The sequence below is a fragment of the Juglans regia genome, chromosome 1 (assembly GCF_001411555.2).
Source record: "Juglans regia cultivar Chandler chromosome 1, Walnut 2.0, whole genome shotgun sequence".
Classification (NCBI taxonomy): Eukaryota; Viridiplantae; Streptophyta; class Magnoliopsida; order Fagales; family Juglandaceae; genus Juglans; species Juglans regia.
The window spans coordinates 12187642-12195990 of NC_049901.1; the positions used below are offsets into that span (position 1 = coordinate 12187642).

The following is an 8349-nucleotide window of genomic DNA, read 5'->3' on the forward strand; positions in this document are numbered from 1 at the left end:
AAAAAGCTGGATATTGCTTACCGACTAAATGGGCCAGGTCTCACAAAAATATAAATGAGGCAACCAATGAAAATACAAAGTAAATATATGTGAAAGATTGATTCATGTAAATCGTCTTTGTTACCGACTAAGATTCCGTTGAGATAATAATAAGGTTTTAAATAAAAGTTAAAAATTAAATAAAATATTTTAAAAATATTATTTTTTAATATTATTATTAATTTAAAATTTTAAAAAAATTAAATTATTTATTATATTTTATATAAAAATTTAAAAAAAATTATAATAATAAAATAAGATAAGATAAAACCGTTTCGTAAATCTTCTTAATCAATTTAATTGGTTTTAGTTGGAGAAAAATTATGCCATCCTTCTCACAAAAGGAATTACCTTGACATATAACTTTATGACTTACTTTGATACCAACTCATAATTACTTATGTGATATATATATATATTTTAAATAATTTTTCGTTCAAGCAATTGATATACATAGGAAGTCTCTAATTGTCATGCATGTTAATCCATGCAATTTATTAAGTGTAAAGATAAAAAAACTCCTAAATATAATTTAAAGTACAAAATTGACAACTAAAGTTGTGTTTGAATGTTGAAGTGAGTTGAGATGAGTTGAATTGAGATGATAAAATATTATTAGAATATTATTTTTTAATATTATTATTATTTTAAAATTTAAAAAAGTTGAATGATTTATTATATTTTATGTTAAAATTTGAAAAAATTGTAATAATGAATTGAGATGAATTGAGATGAGTTTAATAACCAAACGAAACCTAAATCTATTGTACGTCTTTCATACTCTAATCGTGAGTCGATTTGTGTGGATGGGTTAAGGGTTTATGAGTGGGCCGAGAATGTTGATAGCTGGCCTGAGCCCATGCATCTCCCGCGAGAGGGCAATGGAGAGGCCGATTGAAGTTTCTCTCTCTTGTCAGAGTCGTATTCATTAATACCGATGCGATATGCATGCGAATAATAAAAACTTTCTCTCGAAAATTTTTTCACTTCTCTCTAAACTTTCTCCACAAGCGACGGATTAGAGCATTAATATTGGTATATATATATACACTAGCAGTGGGTAACGTCCAAGGGACGTTTGCCCAATTTTTTTTTTTTTTTTTTTTTACCTAGTGATTAAAGAAGTATTTTTTAATGATGTTGTAAATTTTTTATTTTTTTAAAAAATATTTACGATGATTAAAAATATACATGAAAAATAAAAGAAAAATAAAAAAAAGTGAAATATACATTCAGGACATATTTTCGGATTATAAACTAAATTTGATAGTTTATGTATTATATGCTATTTAATATCTGAAAAATATTTAATAATGACTTAAAATATTTATCTAAGGATTTAAAAGGAGGGGTTGAGATTAATTTCTTAAAAATATTTAATAAAATTTGATTATTTATTTAATGATGAAATATTAGTATTTTATAAATTAAATTTGATAGTTTATATATGATTTGTTATTTATATTTTAATTATTTTAATTTTAAATTAATTTAAATCAGTGTTTTAATAAGAGAAATTATTTATATATAAATTTTAACAAGAGAAATTATTTATTATAATAATAAATATTACAATTTTATAATTATATCTCTAAATTTTAATAGAAATTATTTATATAATTTTAAAGTGTATAAAATCTGCACAATTTAAACAAATTTTAGATCCCAAAAGTTATATTTTACGTTAAAACCCTTGCCCCTCTCTCTTTCTCCCTCACTTTTCTCCCCCGATTTCTCTTTCTCTCCTCCCTCTCCTTCAGCGTACGCGGTACGCTCTCCCCACCCAATTCCTCCACTGCCCAGTCCGGAGCCGCCGTGCGCCGGTGAGTTTCACCGCCCCTTCCACCGGCACCACCTCACTCCGGCGAGTCCCTCCACACCGGTCTCCCTCTCTCACGCTCTCTCTTCCTCTCTCTCGGTAGTGCACAGCCCGAATGGGCTTAATGTTGCTGCGCCGCCGTGCGCCGTCCTCCGATGCCACCACCTCCACGGTAGCCTCCCCTGCCACCAGCCATCCTCCTCCAGCGAGCTCGGCCTCCGTCTCCCTGCCGTTTGCCCCGAGGAAGTCCACCTCTCTCTTGCACGGGTTGTCCACACCCACGGCGGAGCTCCACCTCCTCTGGCCACCGCACCACCACCGGGACCTCCTTTGGCCACCGACCACCTCTCGTAGCCATCCCCACGTCCAGCCGAGCCACCGTGCATCCTCACCTCTCTCACGCTCTCTCCCTCTCACACACGGCCAGTTTCGCCTCCACCACTGTGATTTGTCTGGTGATTTTTTTATTTTGTGGTAATTTTGTGGTGAATTTGCTGTATTTTGTGGTATTTTTGTGATGAATTTGCTGTGATTTTGTGGAGATTTTTTCGTGATTTTACTTTGAGGATGCAGAGAGAGGGAGGCGGTCTTGCCTTGGTTTTGCCGTGGTTTTGGTTTTGCCGTGGTTTTGTGATCACTTTGCTATGATTTTGTGGGGATTTTGCCGTGATTTTGCTTTGAGGACACAGAGAGAGGGACGCAGTCTTGCTTTATTTTGCCGTGGTTTTGGTTTTGGTTTTGGACGGCACTATTCACTACTGTTCATCTTATACACGCTTTTAAGTAATAGGAAGATATATAAAATTATCTCTTTTATATAATCACTTTATCATTTAAGCAAAATTTTTATATTGACTTATCCATATTTGAGATAAAATAATTTTTTGCTAAAATCAATTTTTTTTATATATATTTTTCAATTAGTACATACATTTGACATTAATAATATAAATATAATAATAAAAAATATAATTTTTTTTATATATTATATTAAAAATATAATAAAATAAAAAAATATATAATATATATAATATATTATAATAATAAAATGAATGTGCAGGTGAAAATTTGTTGTGTTGTTGAATGAGAGAGAAAATAAAACAATTGTGAGAGAGAGTGGGAGGAGAGAGAAATAATAATTAAAATATGTTTTGTGGAGTGAATAGTTGTTATTCAAATTTAGATAAACATTGTTCATAGCTAGCTATATATTTACATATGCATAAGTCAATGCAAAAGATTTTAGGATCATATTATGTAAATATGACTTTGTATATACATATGAATAGACCAATGTGGATGCTCTTAACACTATTAGCATTGGATTATCCAAATGACAGTGAAATGTATAATTTGACTTATTTTACATAAAAATGTCTGTATTGATGCAAAATTATATGACTTCAAGCTACAGTAACAATCATCCCCGATCATATTTGACTCTTCCCTATTCAAAGGCCAAAACAATAATTTAATCAATAAAATGTCCCGTCCAATGCGGTTTTATTTCTTTCGAAAATTTCTCTTTCCAAACCTGCTGTTGGGAAATTCATCTTCACCATTTTTGCTCTTTCCCTCTTCCCTCTTCTCTCCGTCAAGATTTTCACTTCCAAATCACCATTTTCGCTTCAATTTATATCCAGAAATGAAGTGTGAAAATTTCTCTCATATCTAATTATTTCAAGAAATCGTCCCCGGTGTGTGATTATTTCTCTGATTTTGTGTTACGATCCCACATCGACTAATTGTGGGATTGGTTGATGGTTTATAAACCCCTAGGCACCCTTTCCTTATAAGCTAATTTTTAAGGGTAAGTTCTACCTAGTGGGTTTATAACAAATAGTATCAGAGCAAACCCACGTCTAAGGCCATGTTGCGACGGTTGCAATCGTGCGGCACGGGGGATGATGCCGGCTTGGTAGTATTCGCTCGAAGCTAGAAAAAGACTTAGCGCACAGTCAGCCCGTGTGAGTGTTGGGACTGCCGTGGACATCGGCTGTGGAACGTGGTGGTTGTTACGATCCCACATTGACTAAGTATGTGATTGGTTGATGGTTTATAAATCCCTAATCACTCTTTCCTTATAAGTTAGTTTTCAAAGATAAGTTCTATCTAGTGGGTTTATAACATTTTGTTTCTGGTTTCTTACTCTCACAGATTCGTGGGTTGGTTCTCTCTCATTTTTGTCATCCGTCGCACACGTAAATGCCATCATCTCTGGACCTCTTCATCTTTGTAAGCGAAGTTCTTCTCTCTTTAAGAGAAAATCATGCTTCCGACTCCAATGGAAAGCAAAATCCTGCAAGACTAACTCGCTCGTTCACATGAAAGAAAGAAACAAAAAGCAAATCTAAACGATAAAAGAGAGAAAAACAGGAATAATAATATCAAAAGCAAGAATTTCAATCTGGACCTCTCGAACAAATCACCTCTAAAGAGCCAAATCGTGAAAAAAAAACATAAGTAATTCGCGATAATTGAAGATGTAGCAATGTCCTGAGAGATCGCAAGGAAAACGTTGATATTATCGAAGCAAAATTTGCAGGAAGAGAGATTGTTGGGTTGCCGAATGCCAAAGTCTTTGAAACCAAGCTTTCACAAAACAAAGAAAGAGAGTTAGGAAAAATACAATGTTTTTACTTTTTTATTTTCTCGGAGTATAAACAGGGAACAAAGAATACAATGTAGAGATAGAGAGCGAGTTAGGAAGAATGGGGATATACAAACGCGTACTTGCTATTGTTTAAAAAAATTTATTAAATTAATAATATTTTATTATTATTTTTACTTATAAATAAATAATCTAATATAAGAATAAATTTTGAATAGAATAACTAATAAAAAATCATGCGATATTATTCAAATTTTACATTTGCCTCTAGGTAATAACTCTAATAAAGCTATTTACCGTGATTTTAATTTGAATTTTAAACAAAACCCAAAAAATAGCCGTTCTAATCTTCCAGTGATGAAAGAAGACGAGAAGATACAGACGTCCCCCCTTTCCCCTCCCACGTTCACGCATGCGATATACACACACACACGCCTGTATATTTACTATTCCAGGATTCCTCACACAAACGGGTAGCCATTCGAGAGAGTGGTGGTTTATTGTGGCTCATGCTTCAATGGAGAGAGGGGTGGTTTTCACGGCGATCAAGACGCATCCGATGATCCGAACTGTAAGCATTGTGGTAAATCTGTTGCTGGTCAGATTCGTATTCTTCGCCGAAGGAATTTTCATTGATTCGGCTAAGAGATTCACAATTGGACCTGATCCCAAACGTGGCCCTGCTCTCTTTTCGATCGTTGCTCGAGTGAGAAGACAAAAGGTCCTAACTCCCTCATGTAAAATCTTTTGAATACCAAATCTTCTGTAATTTCGTTTATTTTTAACATTGATTTTTTGAGTTCATTCTTTTATTTATTTATTATATATTTAGTCTTTTAGCTTTGGGTCCAAGAAAGACGGCAAATGTAATGGCTGTGAAGGAGACCTTAAGGTCGGCCCCTTGGCACTTTTTTCGCTACATTATTCTTGGTTGGTGGATGAGATTTATTGATGCTCAGGGTGGTCATCGAAGGCATGTCCCGTATCCTCTAGTTGCTAGTAGCCTTTTACCATGCCATGGAGGGCTCTGGAATCGGGGTGTTACTCTACTTATGCTTGTTATCTAAATTCTTGATGAATTTAATCGCTCTCTCTTTTGCCTGTCGTTCTTATAACACCTTATAAGCTATCTTGGACTATGGTGCCCAGCCAGGTGAACTTGCTATTTCTTTCTAATTACCTTTTGGTTGTTTGCTCTTCCTTTTGTTTTTAGTGACATAGGTAGAATTGTCTAGTAATGCCTTCATTTTCTCTGTCTATTCAATGTTCTGGTTTCCGTAAAATGACTTGTGATATGTTCTTCGTGTGCTATTTCCATGGTGTGGTGAAGAGCTATGTTTAGAAAGGAACATTGATATCACCGAATGTATACATGGGTTGGAATTGGTTTTAACTACCACATTCCAAATTCCAAATTCCATATACATACCTATAGATTTCCCTGTTCCGGAGAAATTTTTGTTCTTTATATATGTATGTATGTAAAGTCAGTTATGGATTTGGTTCTGTCATGCAAGCTGGAAATAGGTATCTTGGTTGTAAAACTCAGTATAAATTGCATAAAATCTGATGGACTGGGTCTCCACAAGTCGCCTAGGCCCTACACTAAAGATCAATTGTTAAAAAAAAAAATTGCCTAGACAACTTACAAAAAAATAAAAAATAAAAAAGGTCAGGGCAGGTGCGGCTATGTGTTGCGAATTACTGAAATCTTAGTGTAGATGAGAAAAATTATGGAAAATATAAATGAATACTGGTTTCACATGGTTGTACTTTCAACGCTATTGTTTAGAAGTTTTGTATAAGTTGGACTTGGAGTAAGTAGTCTGAAAAAAAAAAAAAACAAATGCGTATTCAAATTTATGGCTATAGGAAGTAAGCTTGAGATTCATAAACATTTCTGGTATCAAGTGGGATTCCTGGAGGTAGACTCTATTAATTTACAGAATCTATAGGGAACCCAGGAGGCAGAGTATTAGTTTACAGAAGTTATGGTTATCATTAATATGTATTCAAATTTTCTACTTCTGCAACTTTCTTGCATCCTACCAACCAATTTTTTTTTTCTTGCATCCTTAATAACTACATGAATTTGCATTTTTTATGGTAGGGAAGCCTTCTTTTAGAAAGAAACAAGCAGATCTTTTGTTCCCCCCAGATTTTGCCGAAGACTTTCCAGTTGTAATGCAGGTATCAAAGTCGCTACTTTTTGGTACTTGTTTCAGTAAACTGCTGCAAAATTGATAGTCATGAACTTTTTTTAATTCACAGATATCCCACAAATACAGTTTGATCTACGTGATCACCAAGCTAGGGCTATTATTTGTTTATGACTTGGAGACCGCTACTGCAGTTTATAGAAACAGAATCTGTCCAGATATATTTTTGACAGCAGCTTCACCAGTGGGAGGTTTTTTATGCAATCAATATGCATGGACAGGTGTTATTGGCTACAGTAAATGATCTAACAATTGTACCATTTGTCGTGGCCAGGTATACTCACAAGCATGCATTTTTGTTGGTTTTATCGTGGAAGAATAATTATTTTGTTTACAAATGGGGTCTATTTACATTTACAGTTGAACAATTTGGAGCTTGCTGTCAATCTTGCCAAAAAAGGGAATCTTCCTGGAGCCGGGCAGCTTGTAAGTTGATTTTTTTTCCACCTTATAGTACCCATTCTGCTAGTTTGAAATTTTTCAGCAGATAAAAATTAAAATCAATCAGTAGTTATTTAACGCAGTTATGCAACCATGTTGCAGTTTGTGATTTGATAATGCTTGAAAGATTGGTTTTTTTAATGATCAAGGCACTCTCTTTATACATGTTTCTCCTAAAAAGTCTCCCTCACTGCAAAGTATTGAACAGTTTTAAGTACTTTTGTAGATTTCCTAAGCATACCAGTGCTGCCTAGCCTTTAATAAGAGCAGAGATAGATGTGATTTATTAATGATGTTTACTGTTGACCCTCTTTTTGTTACGATTAACAAGTGTAGTATGATTACATCCCAAGAATAAGAAAGATGATGTTTTGGGCTGTGGTTCCTGAGGTTAGCGAACCCCTATTCTTGGGAATATAGTGTATCCCTGTCTCATATTCACTGTGGATGTGGGAATATGGACGTGTATTATTGCCATTGCGTTTTAGAACCTGGGGTCTCACAATGATAGTATAAATGATGTTTGTAATGCATATATTGAATGGTAATATGTTTTTTAATTACATGATTTTATTCTTTAACTGCTTGTATGTGAATATATGCTTAGAGTTTGAATTATTTATTGCTCTGTGCCTGTTATAATACTGAAAATCCGGGGATGCTCCGTTTTGGGTCTCAGGTTGTCCAACGTTTCCAAGAACTATTTTCCCAAACAAAGTACAAAGAAGCTGCAGAACTTGCCGCTGAGTCCCCCCAAGGAATCCTCCGAACACTGGACATAGTTGCAAAATTCCAGGTTTTACATGTTGATTCTCCAATCAAACACATCTTACCTTTCAAAATATTCTGTCAATCATACACATTTCGTTGGCTGCTAATATTTCATAGCTTCAATGTTCTTCATCCACGTCAAGTTGTCTCCATTTGATTTCTGGCCATTCAGGATCTCGGTAAGCACTGGTTGTAATGGCCTTATCTCTCCTCACTGTCTCCGTTGTCCAGTTTGACATTCATTGTGTATCTGGATCTTTCTTTTGCTGGAATTGAATGATGCTACATAAGATTGTTACTGTTAAAAAAAAAAAAAGGATTGCTCCTCTTTCTTGAGGGTGTTTAGTTATGCATTTTTTGGTAGTTACTGAATAAGACATACTGTAGGAGCAAACATCTATTTTGCATGTTACTTGTTTACAAATATGTGAACGAGCAGGCAAATATTT

At 34.5% G+C, this 8349-nt stretch overlaps 1 long non-coding RNA gene across 1 annotated transcript; it reads left to right on the forward strand.

The window, feature by feature from the left end:
- The first annotated feature begins 6583 nt into the window (after positions 1-6583).
- On the forward strand, positions 6584-8110 carry LOC108996224. The gene is made up of 4 exons (XR_004797823.1): positions 6584-6659; positions 6741-6962; positions 7049-7114; positions 7809-8110. It is a non-coding gene; the product is annotated as an uncharacterized LOC108996224 (long non-coding RNA).
- The last annotated feature ends 239 nt before the right edge of the window (positions 8111-8349 follow it).